At 48.7% G+C, this 20,043-nt stretch overlaps 1 pseudogene; it reads right to left on the minus strand.

The window, feature by feature from the left end:
• Nucleotides 1–13,332: 13,332 nt before the first annotated feature.
• Nucleotides 13,333–15,826, minus strand: LOC149872894 (uncharacterized; annotated as a pseudogene).
• Between the last annotated feature and the right edge of the window lie 4,217 nt (nt 15,827–20,043).

Consider the following 20,043-nt stretch of genomic DNA (forward strand, 5'->3'; position numbering starts at 1 on the left):
AATGAGACCTAAGCATGTACCCTCCCAAATACAAATGGAACAATAACAGACTGCTCCGCTCCCATGGTAAAATGTCTTCCCTTTGTAGTACTGTCACCATGAGGTCAGGTCTCACTATTTCTTAAAACAGAGTACTAAATCTGGACTTTCTTCTGGGAAAAAACATAGATGGAGAGAGGCTTTAGACTCATTTTAAAATGAAAGTATGTGGAATTTGCTGTTCCCATTGATTCTGTCTGGAAACAAGCTGTTAGCCTAGTACAAACACCATTGCAAATTTGTTCAGACTAATGGGTTTATTGACATGTTAAAACTACTGAAAATAAACACAGGCATACAGGGTAAATCAAAGCAAACAATGGCACTGGCAGCTAATATTCAGCATTCTGTCAATTAAAAGGTTGTGTTGACAACAATTTAAAAAGAATCAATAACACCTACAATAAATTATAACCATTAATCCCAGAGTGCAACAGCTGGGGCTCCTTGGTGTGACAACAATTGGCTCCATGTCAATGACCAAGTGCACCAATCCTACTGGCCCAGAAACAGGCACAAGAAGCAAGGCGGAGTTCTCACTTTTGCATAGAAATCCATAGGGGCTAAGGGTCACAGCCAATGCACCAAAGGAAGGTTAAGCAACATTAACACTGCAGTAACATACACTCAGCAGTTTAATTTTCCCTTGCACCTATGGAGGTGTCCTCAAACTAGCCTTTAGTCCTTAGAGTGCTCAAAACAGCAGCCTACAGCTTCTCCCGAGTCCAGCTCCCTCAGCCCACAGCCCTGGCTGACTGAGCCAGTGAAAACTCCAGCCCCACTGTGCGCTTCTTGGTGTACAGGAAGACAGAGGAAAAAGCCAAACTAAACCCAACAAAGAAAGGTATTACAATGCAAATGCTATCATGAACCAAACCAGTACCTTCAGCTCCAAAATCAGAGGGTCCTATTGCAGTGATGCTCAACCAGGGTGCAATGGCAGGTGTCTTGAGATTGTTCCAAGGGTTCCATGTGGTACCATGTAATATTATCCCTGTTAGGTGTGCAAACACAATTCATAAAATAAACCCAGAGATTTCAAATAGGCCATGTGTAGACAAAACGAGAGGCATGTGCACATGACACTTTAGAGCAGGCTAAATGCTTTTGTACCACTTTAATGGTGTCAGTGTTTGCACGTCTCAGTGATGTATTGTACATTAATTCCAGCCACTGTAGAAAATTCAGCAGCATGAATGACACATGCTCCTGATGGCTGGGAGGACACAGCAGCAGCCGGAGCACAGTGGTGGCAATAGGAGCATGGTGGTGGTAAGCAGAAGCTCCCACAGACACTGCCAGCACTGTTGGCGGCGGGGGGTGGCAAGTTTTGGTCAGGAGTCGGCAACCAGCCACAGATGCCACCGGCAGTGGTGGCAGCAGCCAGCGGAGATCACTGACTGCCCACAGACACCGCCGGTGATTTCAGCGGTGAGAGGGGAGGTGGCGAGCAGCAATCACCTGCAGGCACCACCAATAGTGTTAGTGGTGCCTTTTTGTAGTGGGTGCACTGCCACACTCAGGGGGTGCATGTGCACCCCTGTGCACCCTCTACACATCACCTCTGTTCAGTGGCATAATGCTCCTTAAATGACTTAGGGCTCAGCAAGCTAAAACTCCTTCAAGGAGTTTTAGTTTGCTGCCCCTACAGCTGCGGAGCTAAGCACCGGGCTCTTTGCAGCTTCACGGCTCTACAGGAAGCCCTGCAGGCAGCCTGGCAGCAGCCCGGGAAAGCAGCTCCACCCAAGAAAAGCAGTGAACCTGACCTTTTTTTTCTTTCTCCTGGAGCCTGCCTGAGCTGCGCAGGGGCCAGTGCTTCCCTCCACGGCTGCGGTGCCCTCTGGGATGCCCAAATTAGGTGCCCATGGGCGGATGCTGCCTATGGGGGGGCTGCCACTACCATGGAGGGAAACACCACCCCCCACCCCCACAGCCCAGGGACCGCTCTGCTCACTGGCAGCTTGCCCTCCCCTCCCTGCCAGTGTGTGCACAACACGGGGGTTTAATCAGCCCTAGATTGAAGTGGTGCTTTTTAAACCCCACCACTTCAATTTAGAGCCCCCATTTTGTCTACACACTCCCCACAGTGTTAAAAGCATTCTGCCTTGCTGCTGGCTTTCTAAGTTCTTTGCAACAGAAGAAATGCTTTGTTATTTTTCTGTCATCAAAAAAACTAGTGAAAACTAAAGAGCTAGCATTTTCCAAGAGGTGCCTTGAGTCTGCAAAGGGGTGCCATATGTCTAAAAAGGTTATGGACTACTATAATATTGTATAAGCTAACGGTAAATCTCCCCAAGCTGTTATAACAATAAGATCTGTTATCTGCTTTGGGTCATCAGAGAGACTTGTTCTCATGCAACTAAGTCTGTCATTCCATAAAATAGAAGAGACAGGTTAACCTACACATATGGGGCAAGAATAGTAGAGGTACCCATGGCAGACTGGAGGGTAAAAGGGTTCAGAAAAAGCAGTTCAAACTAGTTCAGCCTATCTCAAGCAATGGCACAATGTAAAAATTCCCTTCTCACAGCTGAAGCTACGTGCAGTTTGTATCAGCCTTTGTTGGAAATCCTTTGTTGGAAAGGGCAGCATATAAATCTCGTAATAAATAAACAAACCCTGGAGACAAGTCAGTATCACAGGCTTCACAGGATCTGAGTTAATACAGACAATGCGGAAAGTCTTGCTGTACCCAGGCTCTTGCGTTCTTCTTTTTGGGAACATCAATGGAAGATGCACCAAGAAGATGCACTGAGACATAATATTTAGCTTATTTCAAGGTTGCTGATACTTTGAAGACCAGGTTCTTTGGGTAAATCCTATATCTTTTATTAGACCAACTCAAATAGTTGGGAAAAAATCTTCTTTGCAAGCTTTTAGGTACAATTACCCTTCATCAGGCAGAGGAAGCATCTGCAGGTGCTCTGTGGTCTTCCTGGCTGGAGTAGGAAAGCAGTTAGAAGCCAGTACTATGCAAGAAAGCCAGTCAGTTAAAATGTAAATTGGGTTGGTCAACAGGTGAGACTCAGGTGAGGGGGGGAGGGGAATTAATGTAGCTACACCCCTGCTACTTTGAAAGCTTTTTTCAATAAGCCAGAAATCCTATTCCACCTGTAAGGCATTTACATGGATTTAGGCCTCTAAATGCAGTCCTATTCCATCCTCCTCAAGTCACTGAAAAACTGTTAGCCCAAAAGGTGGATGGGTCCTCTTCCTCCTCACTGCATTTTTGTGACTTACTCTTAACACTAAAATGAGTGCTTGGTCCAAAAGTACAGGTATTAATGGATTTCAGGAATTCAAATACAGTGGATTAGGATGGCACTTAGGCATTTGATAGAATCTGGCCCTAACTGTGCTGAGAGGGAACTTAGACCGAAGAACAGAAGCTGCCTGACAAGTTATTTGTGATTAATGTGGTACATATTTCATACGTGAATTATTTCTGGGCAAATATTGTGCTTCCATAACTGGAAATTAGTATACCAAAGTGTATAGAACAAGCAAATTAAAGTACTCATTACAGCCAACTGCAAAATGTGACTTCCCAAACCTATGATTCTATGATTCTCAGATATATTCAAGACAATTTTCTTAAAGGTACCATGGCAATCTCAAAACTTAACTATATCCATATTTGAAAAAAGGGTAGATGGGCAAATCATCTTAAGTGCAGTAGCTACACTTAAAAAGTAAAGCCCAAATGCTTACATTCAGCATGGAGATGACTGAAGTTTCCATACTGTTGACATATTATTGACTTCTTTGCATGAGAAGAATATGATGATTTTGAGTCTACAATCAGTTTCCCTTCCATTTTGTTTGGTTATCATAAAATTATTTATTGCAAGCGAGGGGTAAGCAATATGTGAGGCAGTTCAAATAAAATACTTATATGCAAGAATACTGGATGTATCTTAGTTCATCTTACCTTACCAGGTCTATAATCAAGCTAATAAGAGAACCCTTTGTTCTGAAAAAACTAATGTTTCCAAGCACCTTGTAAGTTATCAACAGTATGTAATACTAGGGGTAATGCGTACGGGATGCACATGGGTGCACATGCACCCTCTGAGCGTGGCGATGCGCCCCCTACAAAAAGGTACCACCAACGCTTACCACCACTACACTCCTGCTGCTGCCAGTGCAACCGTGCCCCACCTCCCAGCCACCAGAGGCATGCGTCATTCATGTGTAGTACTCAAATAGTGATTTAGAGAAATTAATTTTTGTGTTGCCGTTGTGATGGATATGGGTGGATCAGTGACTTGCCCAAGATTACACATGGGGGTGACAGAGTCTGAATTAAGATACAAACATTCTATGTTGAGCCCAAACAATTACACTCCCTCTTAAACACAGCTATACTAGAACTATGAGGCAACTCAGAAAAAAACCCTAAATAGCCTAGATCACCAAGTCACAGATAGTTTAAGTGATTTGTTCACATACGCGGTTGTGAATCACACCCAGATTTCTTGGCATCCAATCTTGAATCAGCTGGAAGTTGGCAGACATGGGCAAAGATGTTCCCAAGTCACTTCCTAAACTATACTCCTGAAAAAATCACTGAAACCACTGAAGCTAGTGGAACCTGTATGCAAATAATGCCTCAGGCTTACAATTTCCCCAGCAGAATCAACCCTGTAGAGAATAATGGCAAAAAAACTGTACAAAATACATAAAAATACAGGAGGTACATAAAAAAAGAAAACGGGGGGGGTGGAAATCACATAGTGTATCATGCAATATTCATTACTGTGTATTTTACAGTAATAATAATAGAAGACAATTACCCTGAAAGAGAAGATTGAAGCTGTCGATTGAACACCTTTCCAAATCACTATATTCATGGAAACATTTTTAAAGAGACAAATACTACTTAAAATCTGACCTTCAAAAATACTACTCAAAATCTGACAAATTACAATTCAAGAGCCGGTTTTCTAGTTAAATATTTTAGAACAGAGTGGGTGTGTCTACATGTGTATTTATGTGCACCTAAACTTAATGCACCTTTGCCTAAGGCACATTAAGGTGATTTAGGCATGCATCTACACATGGACACACAAATACACATAAAGGCGCATTAAATTTAGATGTGTATAGCTAAGTCACATTAGTACATGTGCAGACATGCTAATGTGCATTAATGCAGTGTCTATCCAATGACACACACTGCATTAATGCACATTAGCATGCCTACACATGTACTAATGCAACTTAGCTATTCACACTCACATAGGCTTAAAGTGCCATTTTTAAGGCACATTTAGGGTGCACATGTGTAGCCACCCTTAAAATGGTGATTTTAAGCTAAGCCCACTTAAGAGAGGCATGTGTAGACATGCCCAGTATGCAATGACTATTCCCACATTAAACAGTACCTGTATTATGGAGTGTGAGGGAAGAAAAGCATATAGAGTGGAAACTAATCTCTTGACATTAAGCAGCTTATCATGATTCTTTCCTTACTAACGCAAAAATATTTCCTGACTGAATTCTTCAAAATGCTAATATGCCAGGAAGTTGAAGGATATAGAATGGCTCCCCCTAAGAGAATGAAGTGAGCATTTAATACAAAGAAAATGAGCCACCAATTATGGAATGAATGTACCATATCGTATAAAGGAAAACGATAGTAAATCATTAAGATTGTGGGGCTCCCCAATGTTGTATGACAGTTTTAATAATCTTAAGGGAAGAATGTACCTATTACACAAAAAATAAATGAATACCTCATTATTGCAGTAGTTGCAACACAGACTCTTCTGACAACTTGTTCTTATACCCACATATGGACAACATTCACAAGTATTTTCCTAAGTATTTGTTTCAGTACTGACAACTATGTCTTTTAAAAGTGGGAGTATTATAATAGCTAATGTAACACACCAAAGATATCACATCTTCCCCAGTCAGAAAGGAAGCATTTACACATGTGCTTTAATGCACATCAGAGCATCACAAACTGTGCTCTTTTGCTATTGCACGTTAAAATAAGCTAATGCGCATTTTTCTAGTACCTCACAATGGATGTATAATTTGTACAAATGCATGTGCCGCAGTACTGGATGCTTTTAAAAGCGCCCAGTGCTGCAGCCTGTGCATTTGTATAAATGGCAAAATGCACATCAGCGCTGAGAAAATGGTGGCAGCACGCTTTTGAACTAAAACATGGACCAGACAAACATATATAAATGCCCAATGTGCATTAACTAAAGCGTATGAATGAATGCCCACAGGCTTTACAAACATATTTAGCTAAATTTTGCAATACCTATGCAAGACCTTGTACCTACAGCCAGCTGCTGTCCAAAAAGTTTTACAAACAATTGGCCAAATTATAGTTTGGCTTGTGCAGGTGTGCATGGGAGAAAGGTATAAGGCATGCATGAGAATTAACCTGTGATGCAAGTATCAGCATGAAAAGGAGATCAGACTATATGGGAGCGTTACATCCTTCATGCAAGTAGGTAGGTTGTGGCAGTCTGTGGTAGAGGATGAGAACAGCCTTGGCTATACCCACAATGCACTGTTTCTCTCGCAAACTGGGAGAAATATGCTGCACTAAAAATGTAGGCTTGACACAAGATACTTTCCCCAGAGAACACCAGAAGGTACAACATGACTCTCAGAGCTAAATTTGCCTTCTGATCTTCTCAAGGCTAACCCCAGTCTGCCCCTTCAGCACTGGCTGGACGAGCTGGCACAGCATCGAAAAGCTCTAAAACCCTGATTCTAGCTCAGGAATAGGCATCGATGAGGGAAATTCATATCTTCCAATGACATCTTTGCAAGCCTGGCAAGAGGGGGTGTCATAGTGGAGGCTAGAGGTGGAAAGGGCATGTTGGGGAGGAATGACAATACAATTATCTGTAGAACAGTGAAGGGACACCACTATAAAATTTAGACAAAACCTCAGGTCGTCATTACACCATGCCAGCTCCAGGGCAGCTGGATCAAGGGCATCTCGGTAGAACAGAATCTCAGCCAAAGTCTTACATACAGGTCAGAAAAACATGAGCTAATCTATAGCACTGTCTTCTTATTGTGGAGGGAGAGCCACCAGTGTTGAAACTTCATTGGTTAATCTACTGTTAAATTGCATCATTTCATATTTAGATTCATAGATTCATAGATGTTAGGGGCTGGAAAGGACCTCTTGAGATCGTCAGGTCCAGCCCTGCCTGCGCTTGGACAGGAAAGACTGCTGAAGTCAGATGACCCCAGTAAGGTGAACGCCCAGATGTTTTTCAATTATCCCAAAACCCCTCCATCAAGCCACAGGGCTGGGCCTAGGATTCTTCAAGGCAGTAGAATGCATGGTTCAAATCCTAGCTATAAAACCTGCCAATGTGTACACTGAATGTACCATGCATGTGTGTGTGTGTATGTGTATGACCAAACAGTCTGACAAACATGTTACTACCATGCTGGTGCCAAAGCTGAGAGTCTAATGTAGTGAATAATTCATTTGGCAAGTATTGCTTCTGTCTGTGTTTACTCAATGCTGACTGTAGCAGGGCACTAAGGTGCCTGCTGCTTGGAGAGCCGGGATAATCACCCAGGTGCAGGTTGCCAGGGCAACCTGAGGGCGATAAGGACCCACACCTGCCTGATCAGCTGGCAGAAGGGGCAGGGCCTGGCTCCTATATCACTCCCAGGCTGAGGCCAGGCAAGCAGTTCCCTGCTGGTAGCCAAAGGGGAAGGAGCTCTGCTGGGCTGAGCAAAGAAGAGAGGCCAGGCTGCAGGTACGGCCTGAGATTGGGGAAAGATGGAGCAACCCTGGTGTGGCAGGAAGAATGTGATGTTGTAGCCGACTGGCAGACACTTATGTTATAGCCTAGGGGCTTGTTTCATTTGTGTTTACTGAGTAACATCCCAGAGGTTTGGGTGAGGCTATTAGGGGTTGGAGGAGGCCTCATAAGGGAACCCCGGCCCCAGACAAAGGGGGCAGCGAGAAGCCCCAGACAAAGGGGGCCGTGATTCTACAAGCGTCCGGTGAGGCGCGGTTGCAAGATGCAGAGCGCCCGAGTGCCCGGTGAGGCGCAGTAAGACTGAACAACGTTTGGTACATCAGCGAGGCTTGGAGCGTGGTACAGGGGTGGTTAGAGCCACGTATAGCCCATAAGGCTGGGGTGTGCAGGAATGCCCGTTAGCAAAGAAGGATAACCCTGTTCAGGGAGACTAAGAGGCAGCCTCCCTAATTACATATGTGACATCAAAGATGTGGTGGGTGAGATTGAGGGTGCATTGTAGACTGACTGGGCACGGTAAGGGGTGTTAGAGGAGAGCACGGTGACCCTAGGACGCCCTTCCTGCTACACTGACAAAGATAGTTTCATAGTTTCATAGTTTCTAGGGTCAGAAGGGACTTAAGTAGATCATCTAGTCTGACCCCCTGCCATGGCAGGAAAGAGTACTGGGGTCAAATGACCCCAGCAAGGTGTTCATCTAACCTCCTCTTAAAGACCCCCAGGGTAGGGGCCAGCAGCACTTCTCTTGGAAGCTGGTTTCAGATCCTAGCCACCCTGACCGTGAAGTAGCACCTCCTGACATCTAGCCTGAATCTACCCTCTACCAGCTTGTGACCGTTATTCCTGGTCACTCCTGGCAGGGCTCCGGGGAACAGGGACTCCCCCCATGCCTGCTGATCCCCCCTGACTAGTTTGTAACAGGCCTCAGCCTTCTTTTGTGGAGGCTGGACAGGTTCAGGTCCTGTAGCCTCTCCTCATAAGGCCTGCCCTGCTGCCCCCTGATCATACGAGTGGCCCACCTCTGGACCCTCTCCATGTTACAACTGTCTTGAATTTGACAACAAAAATGATGAGAAGTTTAGCAAATGTTGCATACAAGGACAGGTTGGAAGAACTGGGTCTATTTAGTCCACAGAAGAGCCGACTAAGAGGATTTGATGATAGTCTTCAAAAACAAAAGGTTTGTTATAGCGCAGATGGTGATGTACTTCTCCCTGGCCACAGGAGATAGGGCAAGAGAAGTCTTAAATCGGAACAAGGGAAATTTAGTTTAGATATTAAGAAAAACATTCTCACTGGGTGCATCTACACAAGATGCTTTACTGAGGTGCTGTCTGATTAACACTGCAGTAAAACATTACTGTCTATATGTGCAATGCTGTTAGCCACAGGAAATAAATTAACGTCACCATAGGATAGTACTGCCCAACATAAGTACTATCGTACTGGCAGAGTTATTTAGCATGCCACAATGCACGTGTAAATGATGACTGGGGCTGGCTGGGGCATGAGGGTGCTACAACACTGAAGCATCCTCGTGCCCCAGCCAGCCCCTCCGCAACACACTGAGCCAGGTTGGAGCAAGTGGGCCCCCTGCCAGTCTGGGCTGCTCCACCCTTGTTCAATGTGTTGTGGTCCCAGGAACACATGCAAACACTGTGCCTAGGAGCAATAAACTCTGTCACAAACTGCACTGGAATTTATTGCTTTTCATTAATAGCAGGTATAGACGCTCACACTATGAGCAATGATTAAGCACTGGAATAGGTTCCTTGGAGAGGTTATGGAGCTTCTACCACTGTTAAGCTTTTAAGTTCAGGTTAGACAGATGGTTTGGTAGGAATGATTCTGCCTTGAGCAGGGGGTTGGACTAGATAACCTCCTGAGGTCCCTTGCAATCTCTTCCTTGCTATGACTTGGAACCTACCCTCCACTTTGTTCATCAGCCAGGCTTGGAGAAGTTCAGATTCTGGACAGGTCAATTCTTCTCCAGAGACCTATGCAGTTCCATGGTCTCTACCACCTAACTTGACTGAAGTGATTACAACTAGCACTGGGCAAGAAGGCACTCGCCAGAGCCCCTCGGCAAGCCTGCTGCTCCTGGTGACTTCAGCCACACAATCTCATCTCCACTCAGCATTTTTGCAGTATCCTAGCCCTGCTTGCTGCCCTAAAACAACCAGTGTAGCATCTGAGCTCTCCAGAAAGGAATCAGCACCACAAAAGAGACTTACCACAGAAGAAAGTGTCCTGAATGGAGTCCCCTTCCCCCATCCCATCTCTCTCTCTCACCCTTTCCATCTCTCTCTCTCTGCCCCATCCCTTCAGACCATAGTCGTCTGTAGGAGTAACCCCTCACTCCAGGCATATTCAAGGCAGGTCTTTTGCCCATTTGTAACCCAACAAGAATAATATAATTTCAGTCACCCTACTTCTGAAAACACAATTGCTCCAAACTGTCACATCCATGAAATGAAAACGAAGCCTGGCCTATTCATTTCCTCTTGTTCACCCACAGATTCCAGCCAACCCCCCATGAGGCGTCTGTCCATCAGTAGAGCTTGCGATCAATCTGGGCAATTCTTCTCTTTTCACCAACAGGTGGTAACAGCGAGCTGTGTAACTCTTTATGTAACTCTTCTGTGTAACACTGCTTTTTGTGTTGCTTCGCTGTGACTAGTCACAAGGTCTCTGGTGTTATTTCTTGTCACTGATGAGAAGAAGATACTCTCTCTTCTCTTCCAGTTTCAAAAAGAACTTATTTCAGAAAGTCCTTTCAAATGTGCGTTTCCTCGGCATGAACATTTGTTGAGTAACTCTGATTGAAAAAATTGTGGGACGCAAACAAAAAAGGGTGACCAGAATGAAATGGTTCAGAGTAAGGTTCAAGAAACTACGTTGCATAACAGACTATCGGAGAATAAAAAGAAATCCATTATCTTCAACTAACTACACCATTTCCTTTGGCTTCCAGCAAAACCCTAACAATGGGCAAGGTTTGCTCAAAATACAATTGAACAACTTGAACCTGTTGGTGAAAACAGGCTCTAGGGTCAGCACTAAAACCCACATAACACTTACTTTTCTAAAGACACATTGGGTACTTCAGGTCTGAATTCAATATGGGACTAATTCTAGTGCTCTGAGTGCCCCTGAAGAGAAGCTGAACCCTCAGCTGTCACTGAAGTCAGTGGCAATTGAAGGCAAACCCCAGTTTTCAAGAGGCAGACAAGAAGGCTCAGGCCCAATGTGCAACTCCAAACGAACTCCTTTCTCTCTGTTCCTGTTCAGTTAAATACCTATGATGAGAAATGCTTACAAATATGAAATGCTTCATACAGTGCATGCCTGAAAGCAAAATATGCTTCAGCAGCTCTCATCTCAGGAGACGGTATTCCAGGAACCAGACTGTTTAAACAAGTGTGTGCTTACCAAGAGAAGAAATGACCTTCAGCAGCTAGAGAAATATCTTCTAAATATCTGTGTGCTGCTGGCTTTCCCCATGATTGTTTTCTACATGCATCGAAGAAGTGTGTGAAAGGGGACAGGTTTTTTCAATTACATTCTTAAACTTGTCATTTTAGTCATTATTCTCCTATGGCTGAACACCATCTGGCCCTATGCAGGGTAGGGGGAGAGGAGAGCATAAGCAGCCTCTCCTCTTTCATAGATTTCATAGACACTAGGGCTGGAAGGGACCTCGGAAGTTCATTGAGTCCAGCCCCCGCCCGAAGGGCAGGAAGTCAGCTGGGGTCATAGGATCCCACCAAGATAAGCATCCAATTTATTCTTGAAGGTCGTCAGTGTAGGTGCTTGAACCACCTCCGATGGCAGGCTTTGATTTCCTGAGCAAGTTCCCAAATGTTACTGCAATCCTTGAGGTCTAGGAAATGAAGGATTAGAATTCCACAGTACCACTAACTTTTCTTCACGGGGCAGGACCAGCTCCCAGACCCACCCATGCTGGTTAGAAGAACTGGCTGGGTGAAAGAGGTAGACTATGTGGCAACAGACAATTGAAAGGGACCTTTGGGGTCATGGAATTGAGTCCCTGCTATGATGGAAAACCATGCTATATAATGACTTTCATAAACTGATGAATCTTCATCTAAGGAGCAGTTAGTTTTTTATCTCATTATTATTTGAAAACCACACTGCTCTGATTGGTTAAAAATGGTCTTCAAGTTTCCACTCTAAATTTATTCATAGCCAGTTTATACCTATTGGCTCTGGTGCCAACCTTCTTCTTCAGCTTCAGTTCTCCTCCCTCCCTGGCAGCAACATTCTCTCTAGGTGCTGCATAAATGTGTTAAGGCAGAACAGAAAGACATGTGTGTGATTCCCCTTAGCCTGGAAACATGGTAGCCATTTACACGTGGTTGACCTGGATACAAAACTCTCCCTCCAAGCTTATGAGGAAGTGGAAAATTCTGATTTAGTCACATTTCATGGCCAGTTTGCCAAGGTGTAAATGACAGGAAACTATGTAAAACAGCAGGAACTAGACTCTTCAGATTTTTTTCCTCCTGCTATGAGGACACAGCACCAATTTACTCTTATGTATGAATCACACCACTTTTACCTTGTGAAATTATGCAGAAATGATCAACACTCCAACTGCTACCAGGAGGAGTAATTCAGATCTACTGGGCTCCTGTGTTTAACTCCTGTTCTTTTTAGTGGGGAGATTGACAGCCAGGAGATACAAAACCTAGATGGTTTTCTATATAAGACTCTGCCTTGCTGCTTACAGAACACTGCCATTTGACAGTGGGCGCATCTACACATGCAAATCATCCAGGAGCAGTTTATTCTTGACTAAATTACTCGAGAGTAAATGCTCCCAGCCATGCATCTACACATGCAGGGAAGTGGAAGCAGATTTGCTGCTCCTAGCAGCAAACTGCGCCTGCTTCCTACAGCCCTGCAACAGGCCCCTGCCACCACCAGGGGGAGCTTGCAGCTCCAGCCACAGCTGTCTGCAGCCATCTTTAAAAGGCAGATCCACTCCCTGCTCCTTGGCCAGCTGCTTTTCTGGCTGGCAGCGGTGTGCAGACCATGGGGGCAGCATGTGGTGACTCACTCACTAAAGTCTCTGCCTCCCCACACCATGGCTGCTCCAGCCCCAGCCCCTGGCAGAAACATCCAACACCCTGGGCTCCTGATGGCCATGATGCTGGCCCTGCTGACCTGCTGCAGTGACCACTATCTGACCCAGGGCAGTCAGGGCCCTGCTGGCTCCCCTAAGAGTAGCAGCTGCCTGGCTGGCCTGGCCACACTTTCCCAGGCTCCCCACTGCCATACAAGTGCTGCCCAGACCCTGTCCTGCTGGCCGGACGCTAGCAGGGATGGCAACAACATGTTCATGGACACCACCACTGCAGCTGTTAATGCCCTCCTGACCTTGCAGCCCCACTGCCTCTGGGCCCACCCAGCCTGCTGGAACTGGACACTGTACATCATCCAGACCACCTGGGATGATGAACAGTGGCTGGAGATGTTCCAGATGACCCAGGCCATCTTTCAAGACCTCCTAGAGCAGCTCCACCTGCACCTGGAAGAGCAGGAAACCACCATGAGGCTGCCCCTCCCCATGGATACTTAGCTGGCCATCATCCTGCTCTAGCTGGATGCACCCATGAGCCTCCACTATATTGGCCACCTCTTCAACATGGACAAGTCTACTACCAGGAAAGCCATCCAGGATGTCCTGGGGCACACGGTACTCAGTGTGCATGACCCCCTGGTGCTGGTGGGGGGGTTCCATGCCCTGGGCTTCCCCCCAGTGCCCTGGATGAGACCCACATTCCCATCACCTGCCCACCCCACAGTGACCACCCCTACTGCAGTCAGCAGGACTTCCATTCCATCAGGACAGTGTCCAGAATCCAGCAATCCTCCTTTGTGGCCTCCACAGTCCTGGCCATTAGCACAGCCTGCCACTCCATGGCCTTAATATGGTGCTCCTCCACAGCCAGGAGCCTTGCCCTGGACTCCTAGTCCTCTTGGTCCTGCACCTCTTTGTGGGCCACATTTTCCATCTACCAACTGTCCTTCCAGGTGACATCCTCTACTTGCCATGCCTCCAGTGAAAAAAGCCACTCCTAAGACACCATGACTAGCCAGTGCAGCAGAAAGATCTGGTCCCGGGTCCTCCTCTGCTGGAACCTGCACATCTGCAGGACCCCAGCCAAGGCTAGCGGTGACCCTGAGCTGCCATCCCACCTGCAAACTGGAGCCTTTCCCCTGCATGCAGCTGCAGGACCTGCAAACTCATGAGAAAAAAGCTGTTTGTTTGAGAGTTTGCAACATTTCTGAGATAAGATGCTCTGTACCAGGGGGCTGTGGGCTGCCTGGCCTCAGATTGGGGGATCGTACATGTGTCCTGGTGCTCACAGACCATGGTAAGTTGGCCAGGAAGGCCTGGGCCCAGGAGGCTTCCAGACAAGTCCCCTATCCATGCTCATTCCCATGGGGATGGTGGGCTGCTGGGTGCTGCCCACAGGCAAGCTGCCTCCCCTGCCCCATTCCCAGGGCAGGACAGAACAGGCTCCTGGTAGCACCTGGTGCTGCAGTTCCAGAGCCACTTCCCACCCTTGCAGACCAGCCTGTCTCCTGTGCTGCCAAGCCCACAGCACCCAGGCTTGGGGGGGCATGGGGCTCCTGGATGACTGAGATACTGAGCTACCAGCACTCTGCTCTCCCTGCAGGGTGCCTCTCCTGGGAGGTATCCTGGGGCCAGTCCTCCCTTGCAGTGGCATTGGGCCCTGAATGTGCTTCTGCTGCGAGTGTCCCAAGCACAACATGAGGAGTTGTTTGTGCAGACTGAGGGATTCCTGACCCACTATACCCTGCTGCTATGGTTATGGTGCTGCAGGTGTACCTGCACACCTGGCACAGGACCCTGAGCTTCAACAGTGCAGTAGGCAAGCCCACCCTGCCCCTCAACTCTACCACCTCCTGTGGCTGTGCTACATACATCCATGGCCCCCAGAGCCAAGAAGGACATTACTGCCAGCATCAACATGTCCCTCAGCTTGTGAGAGGTTTGTTCCCACCTAGCTGTGGGGGCACAGGATGCTCAATAAACTTCTGCATGGCTTCCCACCTCCCTGCATGCTGTGGAGGGAATCCATGGGCCAGAGGAGCATGGGTGGGTCAGGCAGGGCCAGGGAACTGAGGCCAGGGCTGGGGCTGGGGCTGGGGCTGGGGCTGGGGCTGGGGCAGGGGCTGGGGCAGGGAGGGCCCTCTGCCCAGTGCAGATCTTACCAGGTGGGCAAGGCTGGCATTCCTGGCAGCTCAGTTTGGTCCCCACTGACAGTGAGGGCATGCAGCTCCCTTGAAATTCCTGGGTCACAGGGGCATGGTACATGGTGCCCAGGGGCAGGGACTCTTCCAGGGAGGAGCTGGAGCTGCTGAGAAGTGGCAGTACCATGGCTGGCCTGGCCTTGTGGATGGGGCTGAGGCCATGGAGCTAGTGGGGCAGACATTGGCCTGGGCTCCCAGAAATGCTGGATGATGCTGTGGGTGGGTAGTCAGCAGAATGGGCTGGTGGTGTCCTGAGGGGCCCTTCCTCAGTGACACATCACCATGAATGCCAGGTGTACCAGAGGATCAGGCTGGATGTCTATGCTCAAGTACAGGGCATGGCTGCAGCCAGGGTCCCAGGGTATGAGAATGTCATCCACTTGCCATATAAAGGGCATGGACTTGCAGGCAGACCCAAACCAGCAATTGTGGTCAGTGATGGTAACCCACTGTGCCTGCAAGGCCTTGACCTTTGTGCGGCACTGCCACACCAACCAGTTATGCCTGTGCTCCCACAAATGTCCTGACAGTCCCTTGTAAATATAAGCATTGGAGTGCCCACCCCACGTGAACTGGCTGAGGACCTCAGCCTCACCCCACAGCATTGTCAGGTCTGCAGTCTCCTCCTGAGACCAACTGGGGCCCTGGGAGATGGCCTGTGGTGTTGGGGAGGATGCCAGTTGGCTCCCTTCATGGCTCACTGAGCCTCTGCACAGCATTCTTGGTGCTTCCAGGCCTGGGCCACTGCCTGAACCACCAAGCGCAAAGTCATGGCACAGGACTGACAGACACAGGGCAAGGTGGTGCCAGGCACCAGCTGCAGGGTCAGAGCAGACTGCTGTGGATTTCCTGTGCCAGCTGGAGCTGTCCCCAATGGCCAGAAGCTGGCTGCAACTGGGCTTGGGTGCTGCCAGGCCTGGCAGGTGCCTGCAGCACCCTGCAGAACTGGATGACACAGCCCAGGCAGCCGCCCAGCACTGCAATGCAAGGGAAGGGCACCCTCGTGCAGGAAGGATGCTGCAGCTTCAGTGTGGCCCGTGCTGGGAGATGCCGTGGCCAGCTGTAGCCACAGGCAGCCAGAACATGCCCCTAGGCCCCAGCATCCCTGCAAGCTTTTAAGGGCCTTGGGCTGAGGCTGGGGCAGGCATAGAGCCAACCCAACCCTGGGGAAGGAGAGGCTCCCAGCCCTGGGGTCCTGGGGCAAAGCAGACTGGGAGCAAATTTGCTCCTCATCAGCGTCTACACGTGTGATACTGCACAGTAACTACTCACAAGTAAATTTGATACTTGCATTTGCAGTCAGGAAATTTATTCATGATTAGAGCAGTTTGCTGAACAACAAGTCTGCATGCATAGACACAGGCGCTTGCAGTAAACTGCTCTACTATGCAGAAAAGCATCTTGTGTAGATGCACTCAGTGATAATAGCAGGTCTGGTGGTGTGCTAAACAGGGCATATATAGGCTATACAAAAAACATGCTTTTATAAGTGACATTGTTCTTTCTCCAATACACCTCTGCCATGTGTTTCACTCCCCTCATGTCTCCTTTTGCAAGTCTATAAACTTTTTGGGGCAGGGAATGTTTGTTACTGCTGATCTATATAGCACTTAGCATTCAGGCCCCAAGCCCTGGAAAGGATCTCTTGAGTCTCCCATAATCATACCAGTCATATAGAACTAGTGAAACTTGATGAGATTTCCTGTATTTTCTTCATTTTTCCGTTAATTATAAATGTCTCTGCATATATCCGAATAGGTTTTATCTAAGCTGTAAAACAATTACAGTACTTCTGCTTGAAAAAATGCTAATAGAGACACATTTTTACCCCATGACACTTTGAATTTCTATCTATTATTAGATGAAATTACATTACAAATATCAAAAACTCAATGTATAACGACAACACCCACAGTTCTTCTGAGTCTCTTAACAAAGAACAGCTCATAGATGAATGCTTTATCTGTCCATCTTGGGTGCACATTGAAAGCTGCAGTCACCTTAGGTTTTTTTTCCTATCCTTTTATTTGTCAGTCATATGCAAAACAGGGCATGTCTAGACAAGATGCATTACTGCTTATTAGCCTAGTTTACTGCACAGTATGAGCATGCGTCTACAAGTGCACACCCTTAATGCACAGTGAAAATGGCTAATCATGACTAAATCTGATACCTGCAAATGCAAGCATCAAATTTAGTTATGATTAGTTAATGTGCAGTAATGCACACGCAGACATGACCTGGCACTAAGTTGCCCTGGGTTGCCCTGCCTTTAAGGGGATGGCCTGAGCCCATCCCCAAGGCTCCTGTGAGAGTTTGCCTCTGTGGTAGCCCCTAGCTGCAGGCTATAAAAGCCTGCAACCATTCTGTGTCCTAGGGAGCACAGCAGCCTGAAGGAGCCTGTACACTTTCCAAGGGCACTGCAGGCCCCATGTACCCCCCTGAACAGGACACAGGCTGCCTCTGCCTGCCTTATCTTGAAGCCAGAACTGCTGCTTAGCCACTGCAGGGCCAAGCAGCTGCCAGGGCACCTCTGTCAGGCCAGGTGGGTGCTGCAGCCTGCTGCACCCCCAGGCCATCCATGATAGCTCACCAGGGCTGCTTGCTGACTATTTCTTCCAGCAGGTCCAGCACAATCTCCCTGCTTCTCACACCCAGCAGCCTGCCCTGAACCTCCAAGTGCTGTGGGACATAGCCTCTGTTGAATGGCTCCCAATCCCTTGCTGTGCCCCTGCACTGGGCTCTGCTGGTAGCTGCCCAGGGCCAGCAACAGAGGAACAGCCACATGGGGGCCCAGAGAGCCAGCACAAGACACACTATGTCATCTGTCTCTCACACCTCAAGGCCCAGCCCTGCCTGTGTGTGCATGCTCATGCCATCCACCCAGGGCCTCAACTGGACCCTGAAAGAGATCAGGGACCTCTTGGCACTCTGGGGTGATGCAGAGGTCCAGAGGCAGTTTGAGTAGGGCAGGTGCTCAAACACCCATATTCATGAGGCTCTGCCAGGTGGGATGAGGGAGTGGGTGCACTCCTGGTCAGTGCAACAGTACCTCATAAAGGTCAAGGCCTTGCAGGCACAGTGGGTGGCCATAACCAACCACAATCATCTGTCTGGTCATGCCAACAAGACTGTGATCTTTATGCAGCAGCTGACCCATATTTTAGTGCCCCTGGACCTAGGCTGCAACCCTGTAGTTTTCACTAGCAGAGGCAGCATGCCCAAGTCCCAACCCCACCTGCATGCAGCTGCAGGACCTGGGCCTGGTAATATGTCACTGGAGGAGGGGCCCTCAGGCACTCAGTGCCCCATCCCACCCAGCTCCCCAGCTGCTATATCCACTAGCTGCTCCGGGAACCCTGGGCAGCAGCTGCCTCAGCCACTGCATAGCCCTGGACCTCATCACAAGGAGCAGCTGGCTATGTCACCACTGACCATCAATAACACCAGCTTCTCCCCGGAGGGGGCCCTGACCAGGCACTGGCTTACTGCACACTGCAGGCCATGGACACTGGGTGCAGCCAGATACTGTCACCAATGGGGAGGACTGCACTGAGCTGCCAGCTATGCCAGCCCCAACCACATCGTAAGTCCTGCACTGGGGAAGGGGAGGGCCCTCCTAGCCCCAGCCCCTACTCCTAGCCCCAGCCCCGCCTCTCCATTCAGCTGGAAATCACCTGGGCCCAAGCCTTCCCAGCCTGACTTACCATGGTCCTTGGACACCTATGCATGGCCAACCCCTGATCAGAAGCCAGGCAGTACACAGCCCCTAATGCAGAGTGTCTAATCTCTGAAATGTTGCAAATTCTCACAAAAGGTTTCTGTCTCATGGTTCTGCAGGGCCAGCATCTAGATGCAGGGGAGATATAGCAGCAGCCTGCCTGGAAGACTGGTCAAGGATGCCATCACCCACTGCCAGGGCCCTCTGCATGTGTGCAGCACTAGTGCAGCTGACACAAAATCAGATCCTGCTCCTACAGCTGCTGGTGGTGGTGCTGGCAGAGGATAGAGAGGAGTGGACTCAGGCCTGGTGGCAGGAGGACTTAGCCCAGGAGGACAGAGGAGGAGACATTCTGGGCCAAGCTCCTGGCCCTAGAGCAGGTGCCAAATGCCATCTAAAACTGGGCAGTGGAGGCCATGGACAACAATCGCCAGTACCTGGACACCCTCCTGGGCTGGCGGTCATGTGCGTGCTCCCACTGCCCAGCCCTGGCCCTGCAAGGCCCCTATTACCTATCCACTACCCTGCATCAGGCCCCTGCCTGGGCCTGGGAGGAGGTCCTCTGGCACCTCCCACCCACAGGAACCCCTAGCCCAGTCCATGCCCCAGGTCCACCACTTGCCCTGCCTCCATGTGTAGAGCCAGAGATCCTAGGAGTGGCACCACAAGGGGATGCTGGCCCTGTTGGCCCTAGACACGGGCAGCTGGAGGAGGAACCAACTGTCCTGGAGGAGTACTGGCTGCTGTCACCCCAGGATGATCCTGCTGCCTGCTGTGGTTGACATGGCCCATGGACCCATGAGAGAATGGCCTGAGGCTGGGGTGCATGCCGTCTGCCCCTGGACTCTACCCTCTAGGCAACCGTACCCCACAGCTCCCTCACTCTGAGACTCCCAGAGACTGAGACTCTTGTACATAGTTTTGAGGCTGGGAAGCAGGTTTTTAATTGTTGAAGGATTGAGAGGGTGGTGAAGGGGCTCTATTTGTTGGGGAGGGAAGGACAAGAGTCGGGGGGCTGGACCCAATGATCTGTGAGGTCCTCCCTAACAATCTATGAAGAGGACTTGGTGTATTGAGGGAGGATGGATGGGTTGGGTTTTGTGAGGGGAATAAAGCATTTTTGGTTCAACATGTGCCTGGCTTGAGAGTGGCGCTGGGGGTGGGCAGGGGGTAGGTGACCTGTGGGCAGTGGGGCAGGCAGGCTAGAGTGGGGAG

Source organism: Crocodylus siamensis, chromosome 1, assembly GCF_052110815.1.
Source record: "Crocodylus siamensis isolate JL-2025a chromosome 1, ASM5211081v1, whole genome shotgun sequence".
Classification (NCBI taxonomy): domain Eukaryota; kingdom Metazoa; phylum Chordata; order Crocodylia; family Crocodylidae; genus Crocodylus; species Crocodylus siamensis.